The 18,801-nt window shown below is 43.8% G+C and overlaps 1 protein-coding gene across 1 annotated transcript in view; it reads left to right on the top strand.

Annotated features, from left to right (window-relative positions):
• Nucleotides 1-18,801, top strand: part of LOC108786896 (cytidine monophosphate-N-acetylneuraminic acid hydroxylase-like) — a 104,183-nt gene that overhangs the window by 6,467 nt on the left and 78,915 nt on the right. The window lies entirely within an intron of this gene.

Raw genomic sequence — 18,801 nt, 5'->3', positions numbered from 1 at the left:
TATATATATATATATATATATATATATTTAAGTTTTAGGCAGGTGTGAAAAAATGCTGTAAGGGAAGAATGCTTTCAGAAATAAGTGTTAATAGTTTATTTTTAGCAATTAACAAAATTTAAAGTAAATGAACAGAAGAGAAATCCAAATCAAATCAATATTTGGTGTTACCGCCCTTTGCATTTAACCCCTTCGTGATGGGAGACGTACACTGTACATCCCATCACGAAGTGCCCGAATGACTGGCCACATACACTGTACGTGACCAGCTATTTGCTGCTCTACAATGCTGGTAACCGCTGAGAATCCTGACAGTTGGTATAGATCGGGAAATCCCGATGTATACCGGCTTTTTTTTTTTAACTATTAGCAATAGAAACATAATGTTTCTATTCCTGAAAACAATGTTGCAGTTTTCTTATCGTTGTTGGAACAATCACAAAACCTTTAGTGACAGCTGATCCTGAAATGCTGCAGGATCAGTGTCACTAAGGTTATTATTGGCTGTTATTAGGTTTAAAGCAGCCCAATAATAACCAAAAATGAATTGATTAATTTATCAAGCAGTAATAGTGAGAGATGAATTCACAATGACTGCTTGATATAATTAAATAAAATAAAAATGTAAAAAGTTTTTAAAAAAGTGAAAAGCGTGTAAAAAAGTGTAAAAAAATAAAGAATAAATGTAACAAATAAAATGATATATTTAAATGTACTTGTATACTATCATTTATTTTTAAAAAATTAACCCCTTACAATGAAAATCTGCAGCAGAGCTGCAGATTTGTTCACCCTAAGGGGTTAAAAAAATTATTTGATGTTCAAAGTATGTCGCTGTCACTAAGTGTATAGGGGAGCAGAGGGGAGATGTGGGGGACAGAGGTAGCAGAGGGGAGATGTTGGAGTAGAGGGGATGTGGGGGACAGTGGTAGCAGAGGGGAGATGTGGGAGTACAGGGGATATGGGGGACAGTGGGACCAGAGGGGAGATGTGGGGGACAGTGGCAGCAGAGGGGAGATGTGGGAATAGAGGGGATGTGGGTGAGAGTGTGTCAGGATCCAGAGCACCCCCAAGTGGCGCTGGAGCCGGGTCCTGCAGTTCCTGTGCTCGCCTGCGGGTGTCTCCAGCAGCCAGGAACTGTAAGGAACCTGCAGCTCCAGTACTCACCTGCGGGTGTGCCCCAGCTGTGACTGATCATCCCATCACCTGGTGCTTCCTGGGAGGGTATTTAGGCCCTCCCTGCAGTCAGGAAGCTTGTACCACCCTGCCCTCCTGTTGACGACCCGGCTTGCACCTGACCACTCTTCTTGTATCCCGAGGCCTGCTGTACATCTGCAGGCCTGTTACCCCTCTTTGTTGGGTTTGTAGTTTTGTTGATGTGGAACCAATAAACTGTGCATATAACCCTATCCTGTGTGGGCATATTAATTTGGTCATCCTGCGTGGGTACCTGCATGTGGTGTGAGAACGCCTGTGCAGGGTACCCTGACAGAGTGGTAGCAGAAGGGAGATACGGGAGCAGAGGGGATGTGGGGGGAGAACTCAAGTGCCCTGCTGACACCCTCCACATCTGCCCCTGCTGAGACCCTCCACATCATTGTTTTGTAATGAATTGCTGGGAATTGTAGTCCTCTATAGCTGATGTACTCGGTCTAGAAAAAATGGTATCGGTGGATCTCTACTCCCGTCCATGCCCGTACCAAGGTACAGACATGTATTAATATGGATGGGAGGCAGGGTTCATACAAGTGTGGTGCATAGGCAGCTGTCTAAGGAGGGGGGGGTGCAAAAATGCACCTTCAGAACGGGTAGGTAGAACATGGTAGTATGAGTATCAACTACCACGGGAGGCAGCTGCGCATCGTTGGCCTGCTGCATGCTGGAAGCTGTAGAAGGCAATATGTTCAGTGCACCGGTGTTATATCAAACACGGCATCCCTTTAGACGTGTATGTTCCCTGCAGGTCTCTGGCAGCCGCTGGGTGGAGCAGGCTTCGGATCAGTGCATGGCTCAAAAAGCCAAAGGTGTTTTTGTGTTTCGCTTGGGGTGATTAGGGCTTGCCCAGGCGCACACCTATGCCTTAAACTTTATCTGCTCTTCTGAGAATCTTTAGCTTCTATTTCTTTCTGCCAGGGATTCTGCTCAATATGTACAGTACATACAGAAGAGAAAAAGTATTATATATTTAATTGTCATACTACATTGAAGACTGCCAATTCATGTTCTAATATGAGGGGTACCTGTAGTAACAGTCAAGGTATGAAGGTTTACCCAGTGCACAGTAGCCTGTAATGATGGTGGCCTTCAATAACAGAAAATACCAGAGTAGCTGGGCTGTCTTTACAACTACTGTATTAACTAAAGTTCTCCGATATTGTGAACTGGCATACTCCACTGTAGCATGATAGCCCTGGCATGAGAGTTAAAGGGACTGTATGGTAATGGCTGGGACGTCCTCTACTATATACACATATAAATGAAATCTCTGGTGGCAGTGATGGATGAAGACTCGTGCTACCAAGTTCCTGATAACAAAACTTAATTTTGCAGTGAATTGTAGAATGTAACTCTCATGTGACCTGAGAGCTCCCTGTGTTATACTTCAAATACAGCAACTTAAAGGGTATCTATGGTAAAAAAAAAAAAAGTATTTCTATATTGAATTTCCACAACTTCTATCCCATTTCCCACTTGCGTATTAAAGATGCTCATAGGTTGTACTTCCTTAATGTACTGACACAATTTCACTCAGCCCTAGGAACATGCACTTCCCTGTGTCACAACTCTCACACATCCTTCTGAATGCCTTCTGAACTCAACTCAATGTCTAAACAATGTTACATTCGTATTGCTTGCTGAAAGCAGTGCATGATGGGATATGTAGTCTTGATAAATCAAGATTGCATCATATAGAGTAGCAGGTAAAATACTAAAAGGTTTTATAATGCCGATGTTATAAAAGCATAGTACACGCTGTAACTTTAGAACTCCTTTAAGAACAGTATAGGAGAGGAAGCTAAACTGCGCCCCACACATACAGTGGCTGGGCCTGCGCATGGTGCAGTAGTGACAGCTACTGTCGACTTGTCCCGGGGTTGTGGTTAAACCTGCATCATGTTAAAACAGAGACTGATTTTTTATTCCAGTTATCATAACATTTGTTCTTTCATTCCATCTGATAACTAAGGTAGTTTATAACTAGGAATGCACCGATACTAGTACTAACATTTTTAAAATGATTTTGGCTGCCGTAAGGTCCCGCGCTTGCTGGGGACCTCATGTCAGCCTGCTGGGGACCTGCTGGGGGCAGCAGTTGTTTACAGCGCTGGTCCAGCCGCATATTTCTTGCTCCTCCTTCCTGCCTCCCGCACCTGCCCGTACACCCATGGGGAGACCCGCAGACAGCCGCACAGCACTGGGTGAGGCCACGTGCAGCCTGGTGAGACCCACGCGCCATCCTGATGAGACCGCGTTCAGCCCTGGTCAGATCCCGCATAGCCTCCTGAGACACCACATAGCCCTCATGAGCAACACAGAGTATGTAGCTTCATATTATTCTGCATTGCTGTATAATGTATTGCTGGCATTTGTAGTGCTCTATTGCTGGTGATATTCTGTATTGCTATATAATGGATTGCTGGGTTTTTTAGTCCTCTCTAGCTGGTGGTATTCAGGGAAAACACATTTCCTAATGCAGAAATCCCTAATCGCACCTAAACATACATGTGTGAGTATGCTCCCCCCATTCTGTGCTCCCCACGCACAAAATAATATGCTCCCCACATTCCCTGCCCTCCTCCACAAAATAACATGCTCGCCCTTGTTACTTGCCCCCCCACACAAAATAATATGTTTCCCCGTGACGATAATGGGGTTTGAGTCTATTAATATTAAATATAGCATTATCTTGTCCCCCAGTCCAGAGCAAGGGTAGGCCTTCATTTAGTCATTTGCCAGGTCCCTTCACATTACACAGAACAGAGATTTTCTTAGCTAGCCTGGGAACTTTATTACCCCAGCACTAGTGAGAGTCCCAAATAACCCTCTAACCCTTTTCATGATGGCCCCTAATTAAAGGCATTTAGGCAGGCACTCATCTGTTACCAGTGGACTGGTTGATGAACACAAGCAGTTCTGGTACAGTTAATGACCCAGGTGACCCGGCATTCACCCAAAGTCATAAACTGAGTTACAATATCAGCTCCATGTCATAATTTGGAATTGGACAGTGATATGGCAAAATAAAAGTTCGTCCCTTCTGCTCTCCCTCCCCAGCCCAGCCCTAGGGGCCAGCAAAAAGATGCTGCTGAGGCAGCTAGTGAGGCTCTTGTTTTGAAACATCCAGAAAGGAACTCCAGCAAGGTCAGAAACTCTTAACATTGCAGAAGAGTTCCCCTTTAATATATGAACATCATCTGCTAAAAGCTTGCTTGAAGGAGAGCCCTTCAGACCCCCCTTTTGTTTATTGAACTTTGCACTCTGTCAGAACACCTACAACCAGGATTGTTAAGAATTCACCTTTTCTTCCCTTTTATTTTACTGTTGTGATATATATTTTGTCTCTTTTTATGAATATATTTTTTCTGTTTCTTTCATTAAAGAACAATCTTAAAAATCGTTAAGCTTAACTCTACGCTCTAAATAGAAACTTGAAGTATCCTTGCCTCTGTGAAGAGCTCTACTGTATAGTGAATCCTGTCATATTCCTGTCTGAGAGGACAGTGGTATCATAGGTATTGCTTAAAGTGACATTAAACCCTCAGATTTTTTAACATAAACCAATACTGTAATGTGTGCCTTACTGTAATCCATGGTTGTTTCCCTTCTCTTTGCTGCTCTTCCTTTTAAATCCTCATGTCTTCTCATGCTTGGGGAATCAGGTCCCCCCTTAATCGCCTCTTCTGCAGAGAGAACAAATTCAGGTCAGTTAATCTCTCCTCATAGCGGAGCTCCTCCATGCCTCTTATGAGTTTGGTCGCCCTTCGCTGCACTTTCTCCAGTTCCACAACATCCTTTTTGTGAACTGGTGCACAAAACTGAACTGCATATTCCAGATGAGGTCTTACTAATACTTTGTACAGGGGCAGGATTATGTCTCTATCTCTGGAGTCTAGACCCTTTTAATACAAGAAAGTATTCTTCTTGCTTTAGAAACTGCTGCTCAACATTGCTATTATTGAGTCTATGATCTACCTGAACCAGTGGCGGACCTAAGGAACAAAACTCCCCAATCCACACCCCCTGAAGCAACCACAAAAAAATAAAGTTGATAAAATTGAAAAAAAATAGATCGAAAAAATATTTGAGCATATTCATTTATTACAATGAAAGGACAGAGTATGTTTACTATAACCACAATTATGAATGGACAGGAGGTGATGTAGATCACTTCCCATTCATTCATAATTGGGGACACAGTAAACGTACCATGTCCTAAATTATCTACAAACACTCAGCGATCACTGATCACTGAGTGTTTGTACTGCTCTTCTCGCTGACACGCTGTCACAGGAGGATGACTGAGCGGTGCAAGGAGGAGAGCTCAGCCTCCTGTGACAGCGTGGGCTGTCTCTTCCCACACAGTGCTCTTCCAGTGTTCTATCACAGGTTGTGACTGCGTTGGAATGTGTGACCGGTCACATGGTCACGCATTCTAACGTAAAATGTGTGACCGGCAAAAGGTGTGGAACTCAAAGCTTTCTCAGCTGTTCCCAGGCTGATCGGCATTGCAGATGGTATGTTTAGTAGAACCGATCTGCCCGGGAACAACTGATCGGTCCTGAAACCTCACTTCTATCTGACTTTGCGAGTGAAATACAAAGTCGGATAAAAGTGAGATTTCAGGACCGATCAGCTGTTTGCGGGGCAGATCGGTTCTCCTGCACATACCATCTGTGATGCCGATCTGCCCAGGAACTGTGGAGAAAGCTTTGAATTCTACACGTTTTGCCGGTCACACATTGTTCCCCCGGAAAAAATGGGTGTGACACATTCTACCGCCGAAAAAATGGGCGTGATTACATTAGGAAGTGTGATAACGTCAGCCGTCACACATTCTGACACAGTCACAATCTGCGATAGAACACCGGACTGTGATAGGAGGCTGAGCGGTGTGGGATGAGAGACGCTGGCTGCTCACAGCGCTCTCCTCCTACAGCGCTCGGCCGTCTGTGACACTTTCTCTCCTCCCCGCTGGGACACAGAGCAGCGCCCAGCGGGGAGGAAACAAAACAAGGAATGCACTGCTGTATCGGCCAAAAAATTGCACTTAAAGTGACATTAAACCCTCAGATTTTTTAACATAAAACAATACTGTAATGTGTACCTTACTGTAATCCATGGTTGTTTCCCTTCTCTTTGCTGCTCTTCCTTTTAAATCCTCATGTCTTCTCATGCTTGGCCAGAACTTCCCTTTGCAGCTGAGTGTCTCTTCCTGTAGTGCTGGCTCAGGTTGCAAATCCAGACATCTTCATGCATATACTTAGGGAGCTGGCATGGTTTTTTTCCAGTGCATATTTCTACAGGCAACCACTTCATGAGCAAAATCACTAATATTGACCCTCTGCACAGCAGAGTGGAAGCATGTTATCTCCGACATTTTCAGCATGAAGATCTCTGGACTGGTGACACAGAGGTCAGTGTAATAAATATAAATATACTCACCTCCCTCCAGTACAGAGACCTTACAGCCTGGAATTCCTTTCAGTCGTTGAAATGCAAGCACCGCCACGCGTACGGGCCTCGGAGATCACAAACAATGTAGAGGCGAGCAGTGTAAGACTGCTCTCTGATGGAGTTCTGAGCACAGGGAAAAGTTCCGTCATTGCTTCCCTTCCCATGCGCGCTGCAGTGTGACAGACTTTACAGGTGAATCGTGTGTCCTGCCCGGTCGGCTGGCGCCCCCCCCAAACCTACGCCCGGGGCAGACTCACCGTCGCCCCCCCGGTTGTTACACCACTGGTGGGGACATCAGTATGCGGCGTCCAGCGGGCCCCCCATCTCTGCGCTGGGAGTGTCACATGAACGGATGATCCGACACTCCCGGCGCAGAGACTGGTGCCTGCTGGCTGCTGGATACCATCTATGCACAGGTCAGGACTGTGCTGGGCCCCCCCAGGCGGAGGCCCCGGTGCGCCCGCACCGGCGGTAGTTCCGCCACTGACCAGAACACCCAGATCTTTCTCCATCATTGACTCCCTGAAAACATACTCCCCCAGAGTGTATGAAGCATGCATGTTTTTTAGTCCCCAAGTACATAACTTTACATTTGTCAACATTAAACCTCATTCCCCACATAGATGCCCAATCATACAGTGCATTCAGATCTGCTTGTAAGTTGGAGACATTCTGTAAGGACTGTATTCCACTACATAACTTGGTGTCATCTGCAAACACAGAAATGGTACTTTTAATCCTAAACCATATGTCATTTATAAATAGATTAAACAATAAGGGGCCCAACACTGATCCTGGGGGAACACCACTAACAACCTGAGACCATTCAGAGTACGAATCGTTGATCACCACTCTCTGAATACGGTCTTTAAGCCAGTTTTCTATCCATTTACAGATCGAATAATCTATAACTACTGACCTTAACTTATACATTAGCCGCATGTGGGGAACTGTGTCAAACGCTTTTGCAAAGTCCAAGTATACTATACCCACAGGCATTCCTCTGTCCAATTTATTACTTCCTCATAAAAAGAAAGTAGGTTTGTTTGACAACTTCTGTCTTTTGTGAATCCTGTCGCTTATGATATTATTTTCAAGCAAAAACAATTGCATGTGATCCTTGATCAAACTTTCAAGTATTGAACTATTTCAACTATTGAAGTTAAGCTTACAGGTCTGTAATTGCTTGTTAAAGACTTTGAATGGTAAAGACCACATTGGCCTTGCCCCAATCCATCGGTACCAAGCCAGTCATTAGAGAGAAAATTAGATACAATGGCTTTGAAATTACACAGCTCAATTCTTTGAGGACACGTGGGTGTAAGCCATCTGGTCCAGGTGCTTTGTTCACCTTAATTTTGTCTAGCTGCTTCTGGACCATATCAATAGTCAGCCATTGTAGTTCATTAGAGGCTATGGTACTGCTATCCCCATTATGGACTTGAGTTGCAGCCTGTTCCTTGGTGTGCACAGAGCTGAAGAAAGTATTTAATAGATTTGCCTTCTCTTTGTCCCCAGTTACCAACTCTGAGTTATCTTTTAAGAGGCCTACGTGCTCAGACCTGATTTTTTTTTTACTATTCATATATTTAAAGAATTTTTGTGGAGTTAATCTGGCACTCTTTTGCAACCTGTCGTTCGTTTTTAATCTTTGCAAGCTTTATTTCCTTTTTACATATTTTGTTATATTCTTTGTAGCTTTCAAATGACGACAGTGTTCCTTCAGTATCATATTTTTTAAACGCCCTTTTCTTATTCTATATGTCTTTTTAAACATTCAATGTGAGCCACATGGGTTTTACTTGATCAATACTTAAAGCTGACCTTCACCCACAGAATGTCTTTCTTTCCTCTGCTTCCTCCCCTCTTCCTCTTACACATTTGCAAACTTTTTTTTATCCATAGTATACACCTTTATTTCCTCTATGCAGCTCTCTGCCATAGATCACCCAGCTCCCTCCTAGGATGTTCATGTTACACATCCTAGGAGGCAGTGGGACGCAGTATTGCACAACTTCAAAAGTCAGACAGCATGCCGCCTACCAGATGTGACCATTGATGGGAATGGGATTGCACCTCAACTACATATATCGCCTCCTAAACACCTGGAAGCCGTTGCTTAACCACCCTCTGAAAAGTGATCCATCGGAAATATAAAGAACGTCATTCAAAATTTTGTTTGATTTTTTCCTGAACATTTATCATTTGATAAGTTAATGGGGTTTCTCGAATGAAAAAACACATTTTTTTCCATCCTGCTTATTTTTTTTATCACTATGGTCAATATTAATTGTCGATTTGAACTCCATTAATCATAAGAACATGGAAAAAACATTCTGACGAATAAAAAAAAAATTTCCCAACAAAATTCCACTAGTGTATAGCTAGCTTTACTTGTTCATGGTGTTGGACATGTGCTCAATTTTTACATATCTTTTTTAACAAGAGGTTGTTCCGTGTATATATATTCATATGTGTGTTGAATGATGAAATAGATACCTTATCTGTCTTGGACCATCACTGTCAGTTTATTGGCATGTAAATGATGGAGTATTTTATTTAGTATCTATTGTAGTTCCGCTTTATCTGCATGAAACTGCATGTAAATCCAGTATGGAGCCATTTTTATAGGTTAGTTATGGTAGTAAAAATGTAATAAAATGCATTCCCCTTTTTACTACAGTGGATAAGCACATTATAAAGATATGTTTTACAGATAATAACAATCCTGCATGCTTACCTTCAGACTTTAGAACTTGAAAGAGAGAAAGAGGCAGGGATTGTGGCGCAAGCAAAAAGTATGCATGAGCTAATAGGGTCTGAGCCTATTTATAGTATACATCATATACAGTATGTATGCCCCATTCCTTGTACTCACAAACTATTTATTAATTACAATGGCATAAATGAGAGTCTTACATACATACATTTCCATCTAATCAAAGGTTGATTTATAAAATGTACACTATTTCATTACACATGCCTTACTCTGCACAGAATATAGGCAGACAGCGAACATTTTGTCTGATCCTACTTCAAAGAAAAACTTTATTAAAATAGTTAGGGACTACATAGCAACCAGCAACTTTTGAGACCATAAATACTGTGGTCAGGAACATGTAATGTACAGCACAGTTTACGGAGTGCAGGACTATATTGTCCGGAAATAGCCACACACCACTATCTTCACAATACACATAGTTTATTAAACCCCCCTCAAACAGCAGAGTATAGTACCCACCTGTTGGCCACCCACCTCTAATGCGTTTCACCCATACAGGCTTAGTCATAGAGATGTGGGCCGTCACAGGAGAGTTCATTGTGTATTCGCAGATTGGCAAAAATACAGGTGGAAACAATCAAGCTGATCACGCCGTGCGCTCTGTTAAACACAGCCGTATAACACATCATATACACAGCGTTCACCAAGAGATGAATACATTTTCTATATACTATATTCAGAAAGAGATAAACATATTTTGACAAATGGCATTCCAGTCCTCATAGAAAACAGACACACAATGTCCTTTAGGTGCTGGAAATTGACATAACAGCAGTTGTGTCAGAGGCGTAACTAGAACCTTCAGGGCCCCGGTGCAAGAAACCATGAAGGCCCCCCCCTCCGCTGCGACCCTGGTAGTTCCGCCAGTGAGTTGTGTAATAATGAAATGTTTCCAATGTATTCAAATGTCTCTCCTGACATGGATATATTTCTCATAGAATACTTTCCACACCTGGAACATAATCCCTCCCTTAAAACCAACATTTATTAGAAACATTAAAACCAATATATATACAGTATACAGGCAGTCCCCAGGTTACGGACGTCCGACTTACGGACAATCCGTACTTACGAACCGGGTCCACAGTTCTCCTAAATGTACCGGCAGCCGCCGGTACATTTAGGAGAACTGTGGCTGCAGCGGCCTGTGTCCCTTCAAATCCCCACTGCTCTCCGCGCCTGTGTTGGCGGAGGCAGTGGGGACACAGACTGCTGCATTCCTCTGCTGCCCCCGTACCTACGCTGATGTCCCGGCGTCCTCTTCCGCCGATCCGTCAGCATCCCCGCTCCGGACGATCCTCCGCTCTCCTGGTACGGCTGCGGCTCTTCTGCCCCGCCCCCCTGCCTCCTCTTCATTGCAGGCTGGGAGCCATACCCAGCCTGCTATTGGATAGTGTAAAATGCAATAGCCAATAGCAAGCTGGCTATTGCACCTGCCTGCTCTCAATCAGAATGAGAGGACCTGATAGAGAACTTTCTCTTTCAGGCCCCTCCACTGCTGATTGACAGCAGGCAGTGGGCAGATGCAATAGCCAGCCTGCTATTGGCTATTGTGATTTGAAATATCCAATAGCAGGCTGGCTACTGCTCCCAGCATTAAAATAAAAGTTGAAAATTTAAATTAAAAAGACAAAAAAATGTTTTAAAAAAAGTTAAATAAATAAAAATTAAAAAATGCAAACAAAAAAAATAAAGTATATAAAATTTAATTAAAAGTAGGGAAACACTTTTTTTGGTGTGTAATTTTAAATAAAAAAATTTTTTAATTATATTATAATCTTCTGAACAACAGGAACAGACAGCAAAACAAATGTTATCCTTCCCTATGCTATCCAAAACTAAGTTGCACTTAAAAAAATTACCTGTTCCGACTTGCATACAAATTCAACTTAAATACAAACCTAAAGTTCCTATCTTGTATGTAACCCGGGGACTGCCTGTATATATCAATATAAAAATAACTATGCTATCATTTTGTGTACTTAGCATAATGAAAGTAGTATTTATACTGTCAATTTTTTTCAATGATGAATCCAGATCAAACAAATATATATTGCCCAGCATAGTATTTCTTTATGTTTTTGCCCAAACACAGTCATCATGTTTCTGAACAACTGGTTCCATCTCTCTCAGCTCAACTTCCCTAAACTTCCTGCCCAGTATAAAATCACAAGAGACAGAGCAATCTCCAGCAATTGTTAATCTACTAGCTTGTAGATGGGTGGAGGGAGGAGAGGGGGCCAGGGGGGAGGGGAGAAGCTTGTTTTGCTGTGTCTGTGTGTTTGTGGAGACACACACAGCTTACTAGCACACACAAGGGTGGCTCCATAAAACTCTGCTTGAGAAAGGAGCCACGCTAAAACAGGATGTCAGAACCAGTGCTCAGGGGACCAGCTAATTCTGCAGACACTAAAACGTTTAAACATCAAGAAGCCACATCAATTTTAAGTGATTTCAGCAGCATTTGGAATAGCTTAAAACCCTTTTGACTTTAATATCACTTTAAGTTAAATTTTTTACATCTTTTCAAATGGAACTGTTTCTAGAAGATCATAGGAGACATCCGTCCAAAATAATACTTTTTCATAAAAATTTACTATTTGAAGCAATAGTCACATCCCATTTGAAGTTTATACCTTTTGGGATATGTGTGTCTAATTTAAAACTCCAGTACACTTCCCTTCTATTTAAAAGGGAGAAGCAATCGTCCCCTCTTAGTAGACAATCGACTCTTGTTTATTCTCCTGCTGCCTCTGTCGCTTATTATCCACATACTAGTTCCTTTTATTTATACATTGAATTAAAGTAGTACAAAATGTCCCAGCTTTTCTACTTTAATGCATTCTAGGGAGTAGGGCTGCAACTAATGATTACTTTCATAATCGATTAGTTGGCCGATTATTTTTTTCGATTAATCTGATTAAAATTTTTTTTTATAAATACCATCCTTAATTTAAAGTTAAATACACAAATGCAGTGTTACAAACATAAAGTTTACTTCAGAATAAAACGGCTTGCACAATTGTTTTGCAATCACACTGCACTGGACCACATGGCTCTGCGGTACCATGCGTTCCAGTGTGGGCGACCACACTGTGGGTGGCAGGCGCGTTTGGGGTACCATTGAAATTAATGGCACTGCAATGCACCTCCTGGAGCAGAATTTGTCAGGCCGAAACTGAAAATAATTTTTTTCCCACCTTTTTATAATTTTTTTTTTATAATGAATTGTATTGTAAGCAAATCACACTTGAATGGCTTCAGCCAGGGAATGACAGCTGCCAGTGCAGGGGTGTGGAAATTTTTGAAAAAACTACTTGTCCAAGGGCTAAAGCGGGGGCCAAATCTACTTGTCCTTCATAACAATCTACTTGTCTTGATACAAAAAAAAATAGTTTTAATTAACCAGTTGACATCCGCGGTGTTAAACCCCCTTCCCATCCAGGCCATTTTTCAGTATTCAGTGCTGCGGTACTTTGACTGACATTTATTCCGTCATGCAGCGCTGTACTGAAATGAATGTTATACCTTTTTTGGGGGACAGATAGAGCTTTCTTTTGGTGGTATTTATTCACCACTGGGGGTTTTATTTTTTACTATATGACAAAAAAAAGTTCCCTAAATTTTGAAAAAAAAACATGTTTCCCTATGTTCCCATGTTTTATTTTTTACTATATTAAGGAAAATTTACTGATTTAAAAAAAAAAAAAAATTGCCAGGAAAGCCGACTCCATGTTGTTTGGCCAGCTTGATTGTGAATGGCTTGGAAGCCGGTTTACCGGCCAATCGGCATCGAGCCAGCTTCCTGGGCAATCAGGAAACCGGGAAGCTAAATAGCGCTTCTCATTGGTCAGCGTGGTCCCCAGACCACGCTGACCAATGAGTGCTTGCAATTTGCGAGCGAAATAAAAAATGCATAGGGCAGGACTGCGCTGGACAGTACGGGGTAAGGACAGTACACCTGTACCGGCGGAGGGTAAGGACTGTTTGCCGAAAGGTAAGTATAGCCGGGGGATGGGGTTTTTTCTGGGAGAGACGGGGGCCAGATTTGATCGGGTAAATCCATTTTCCCATATTACCTGGGAAAGTAAACTTGCCCTTTAATGCACATTGTGCGTGTGAGAGAGTTCTGCTGCCTCGCTACCACAATATGGCACAGTGAAATGGCGGCAGCACTCAACGCACACACACAATGTCCTATGCGTGCGTTTATTTGCATGCAGATGGTGGGGGCATCGGGGTTGGTTTTCATTTTTTTTATTTTATTTTTTACATTGTCACTTTTGTTTTATATAATTAATAATTTTTTACTTTTTCATAACCTTTTTTTATTTTTTACTCCCCCCCACCTAATTTTTTTCCCTATCACATATGGATTTAAAATCCTCTAAGTGATAGTTTGGAGGTGACAGGTTCTCTTTATGGAACCTGCCCTCCAACACAGAACAGGTGTTCTGTGTAGTTCCTGACAGCTGAGACAGGTGGCGCTGTGATCCCAGCGCCACGGTCTCAGTGATAACACAGAGCAGATGAAAAACTGACGTTTTTCGTTTGCTCTGCGGGCTCTATGCTGAGCTCATGTTCTGTGGTCTGTGGGACCTCGAAAACCACGGGTGGGGGGGGACGGTGTGGACAGAATCGCTGCTTCTCGTTTCATTCAAGTGATCTGATAAATGATCAGATCACTTGAATACGAGCGGCGGCTCCACACTGTACACTTGGCTCTGCTTGTCCGAAGCGGGGCTAAGTGTACAAAAAAACTACTCGCCCGGCCCCCGAAACTGCATGTCCCGGGCGTCGGGCAATTCCACACCCCTGCAGTGACAAGATTCTGCAGACGGCAGCTGAATGTAAATACAGCAGGTAGTGGACTGGTGCAATAGCCAGCCTACTATTGCCCATTTCAAATTGCAATAGCCAGTAGCAGGCTGGCTATTGCACCCTCCCCCTGCTTGCTGTGCCCTCCTCCCAGCATGGAGGAGAGAGCTAGGGGATCCAACCAACTAATCGATAATGAGAATAGTTGACATCTATTCTCCTTATCTATTATTATCGATTACTTGGTTGCAGCCCTACTATGGAGCCTACAAAACAATCTCCAGTAAATATGTTAGTTCCTCAGTGTGTAAATATGCTTACAATTCTATTTTTTCACCACCCCCGAGTCCAGGTCCCACCATGTCTCGATTACATCACATAAAGCCTGTAGTAGGGACAGCGCAGACTCAAACTGTGCTGTCAATCATTTGCCTAAAAGAGGGAGGAGCAGGGGAGGGTGGAGAGTTGCAGTACATCCTATGGATGCAGGAAAGAGCAGGTGTCCGTAGTGCCAGTTCATGCAAAGGTGTCCCACGGGAACCATGTAAGGGGCAGGAGACACATGAAACCCAAACCAGGAGAGAGAGCATTTTTGAATGAAGAAAGAAAATCAACTACAGCGCTGAAAAGAAAGGCACATGGAAATGATTGTAAGTGCTGAGGTCTGCAGTAATATATGCAGGTTTAATATCACTTTAAATTCGCCCGTAGTGTCGGGTGATACTGCCAGTCTCCTTGCATTTCTGTAGGTTTCTGACCCAGCTACGCCTGGAAGCATATCCATGCTAGAGTTGTCAGTTTGCATCCCTTTATTTTTTACTCCGACCTACAGGAAGCCATGCTGTCGCAAGGTGTGCCTGTAGTTTTGTAGTCAATCTGGATGATAATATGCCCTCGGCCCAGCCCTGCTCAGCTTGATTGATCAGGGAATGCTGTGTGTACCTTCTACATTATGGAACCATGCAAACCACCCTGCAAAGAGATCGTCATGAAATTCTTACGGTCATGTGACTGCTGCAAATATATTGTTTTAAGGCAATTGGTCTTTTCAAATACACCAAAGTGGATATGAAAAGCCTGCCTGTTAAATTTAGACTTCAAATTTACTTTAAGACAACATGATGAATTTATATGGCATGTGAAGGTGCCCATACACCTGCCAATTATCGTACGATAATCGCTGGTGATCCCTCGATCGTACGATAATCGGCAGGTGTATGGGCAGCGTACGACTGCATCTACTGTATGGTCGCACGACTTTCGTCTTCCTAGCACGCTGGAAAACCCTTGGTAGCATGCTCGGAAGACAAAAGCCGCACGGGCCGGTGTGCGCAAGCGCACACTGCCCGCTCAGTATTGCAATCATCGGCAAGCCCTCCCCTCAGCGGGGAGGGCTTGCGATGATTGCAAGTACGATCTGCCTGTCCAAGATGGGCAGGTCGTACGAAATTTTAATGACCTTACAACCATCGCACAACAAAAGTCGTGCAATGGTTGTAAGGTGTATGGCCAGCTTAAAGGTGCCCATACACTGTACGTGGGAAATCCCACGATCGTACGATAATCGCAAAGTGTATGGAAGGCGTGCAACCGTTTCTACTGTACGGTCAAACGTCTTCCGTCGAACAAGCAGGCTTGAAAACCCGGCTTCCGTCGAACAACCCGGCTTCCGTTCGACAACTGCCGAATGGGCCGGTGTGCGCACTCGCACACTGCCCATTTGCAGTCATCGGAGCGCAAGTACAATCTGCCTGTCCAAGATGGGATGATCGTACGAGCCTTTAATTAGCTTACAACCATCGCAAGACAAAAGTCTTGCGATGGTTGTAAGGTGTATGGGCACCTTTAGACTCCCTTTTAAACAAGTGGAAATAAGCAGGTGATATGAAAGTTCTTGCATCTGGGTGTGTTTTGAGACAGAGTCGCAAAGTACTGCAGCCAGAGACGGCAAGGCAATTAGCAGAGGGAGGCCTAGTGATTTCAGCATATTAAATGGTACTGACTTCCCTTCAGAGTATTTTTAACTTGCAAAGATTGTTCACAAGAAAAAATTTCTTGTGAACAATTAAGAAAAGATTTGTAGCATTTATCACCTTAAGTGGAGTGGCTACTAAAATCTAGTGTTGCTACCATTGTAATCAGTCAAGCTGATTTGTAGTCTGGCATTATCTGGATAATGCTGGGTGTTGTTCTATTGATTGCACCTACCTGAGTGGGGTGTGGCTTTGCTGCAGAGAGGGGCAGCCAATAGGGAATCAGCAGTGATTAGGGAATTTTAAAAGCAAAGCAGCAACAGTCTGTGGGTAGATCCAAATTGGATAAAAGGTTTATTTGACACACGCGTGTGGGGAAAGGTCTTAGTTTGCCAGGCCAATTTCAACCCCACTCTAGTTCATACAGCACAATGTGCCCACACACCTTGCGATAATCGTACGATAATCGCAGGAAATCCCACGATCGTACGATTATCGCAAGGTGTGTGTAAGGCGTGCAACCGTTTTTACTGGACGGTCGCAAGACTATTATCTTAGGAACATGTTCGAAAACCTGCCGAGAATCGTACGATTTTCGGCGGGTGTGTAGCATGTTCTTAAGATAAATGCCGCACGGGCCGGTGTGCACAAGCTCACACTGCCAGTTGAGCATTGCGGTCATCGGAAACCCGCCCCTCAGCGGGGCGGGCTTGCGATCATCGCAAGTACGATCTGCCTGTCCAAGATGGGCAGATTGTACGTTTTTTTAATTACCTTACAACCATCGCAAGACAAAGTATTGCGATAGTTGTAAGGTGTGTGCCCAGCATTATATAGCTCTACACATCAAGATAAAAATTAAGCTTACATCATTGTTCAGTTTAACAGAATTCAAAATAAATCCTGATTCAGCATTATTTGTTCCTCACGTATACATAACAAGTGTCTGTGTTTAGATAAACTAAAAACTCCTAGAATAGCAATTTCTCCAAATACTTTAAGATAACAGCTAACACCCTATTAAAAAGAGTAACTTGCAACTTTGTCTCATGAACAAGTGACAAACTATGTGTTTAAGTGTATATTAAATGTTTTAAAGGAGAGGTGCACCGAAATTGAAATTTCAAAACCGAAATTTAAAAAAAATCAGGCCGAAACTTTTACTATAACCACAATCATGAATTAACAGGAGGTTATGTAGATCACTTCCCATTCATTCATAATTGAGGATAAAGTAACCATACTCTGTCCTCAATTATGTACAAACATCAGCGACCACTGATCGCTGAGTGTTTGCTCTCGCTCTCCTCTCTGACACGCTGTCACAGGAGGCTGAGTGAGCGGTGCAGGGGGGAGAGCTCAGCCTCCTTTGACAGCGCGGGCTGTCTCCGCCCACACACCGCTCTGCGGACTGTGATAGGAGGCTGAGCGATGTGAGGAGAGACGCCGGCCGCTCACAGCGCTCTCCTCCCACAGCGCTCGGCCGGCTGTCACACTTTCTCTCCTCCCTGCTGGGACACAGGGCAGTGCCCAGCGGGGAGGAAAGAAACCAGGGATGCGCCGATGTATCGGCAGGAAAATGGCACTTTCTGCATTTAGCCAAAAGTGCAATTTTTGGCCGATATGCTTTGGCGGCTGATATATCAGTGCATCCGTATTTTAAAGTCTCTAACTGTATTTAACCCTTTCCCTGCCACCGCCGTAAGGCATACGGCGGAACAAAACTGTTCGCAATACACCAGGTCAGTATGCCTTACGGCGATGGCATTTACATTATATCAGAAATGTTCCCTAGACTGTTCCCTTTAAATTAATAGCTGTCATCAGCGGCTCACAAGCCGCTGATGACCGCTATTAACAAAAATTCTGGGCGCCCCCGCTGGCACAGCTACCGCCAGCATGTTCAGGCTCTCATCCCTGCCTGGAGCCGCTCCAGGCAGGGATATGTTACTCCACGGATCCCCGCTGCTCTCCCCCGCTTGTAGGGGCTGAGGCAGCCGGTAGCGAGCCGCTCGATCATGGTGATTGAGCGGCATGAGAGCAGCCCAGCAGGGAGGAGAGAGCAGCCGCTGTCATCCTGTCAGTTTCCGGATGACAGCGTCTGTGTGCGTGGCCGAGCGGGGGATGGGTAAATATCTGTGATATTTACCGATCCTTTTTGTGGAGGACAAACACTGGAGTGATCGTCTGATCACTCCAGTGTTTGTAAATAACTGGGGACACATAGCATCAGGGAGGGTTACAAGCTAGAATTCAGCGGTATTCCTCCCACAAGGTTTCTGCGGTACACCTGAGGGGTACCCACAACCTACTGGCGGACTATCTGAGTCGGCATCGGATACTGCAGGACGAATGGGTCCTGAACCAGGAAGTATTTTCACTGATTTCAGAGACATGGGGTTTGCCTGTAGTAGATCTTTTTGCAACTCAGGAGAATCAAAAGCTAAGGAAGTTTTTTTCCCTCCAGCAGGGGGATTCCGCTCTGGCTGTGGATGCCCTGTCAAATTCATGGGACTTCCCCCTATGCTACGCATTTCCCCCGTTGCATCTAAT

The sequence above is a fragment of the Nanorana parkeri genome, unplaced genomic scaffold, assembly GCF_000935625.1.
Source record: "Nanorana parkeri isolate BGI_ZX_2015 unplaced genomic scaffold, ASM93562v1 scaffold233, whole genome shotgun sequence".
Classification (NCBI taxonomy): Eukaryota; Metazoa; Chordata; class Amphibia; order Anura; family Dicroglossidae; genus Nanorana; species Nanorana parkeri.
Note: the sequence above shows the minus strand (reverse complement) of the source record. Positions and strands in the feature narration are given on the sequence as shown.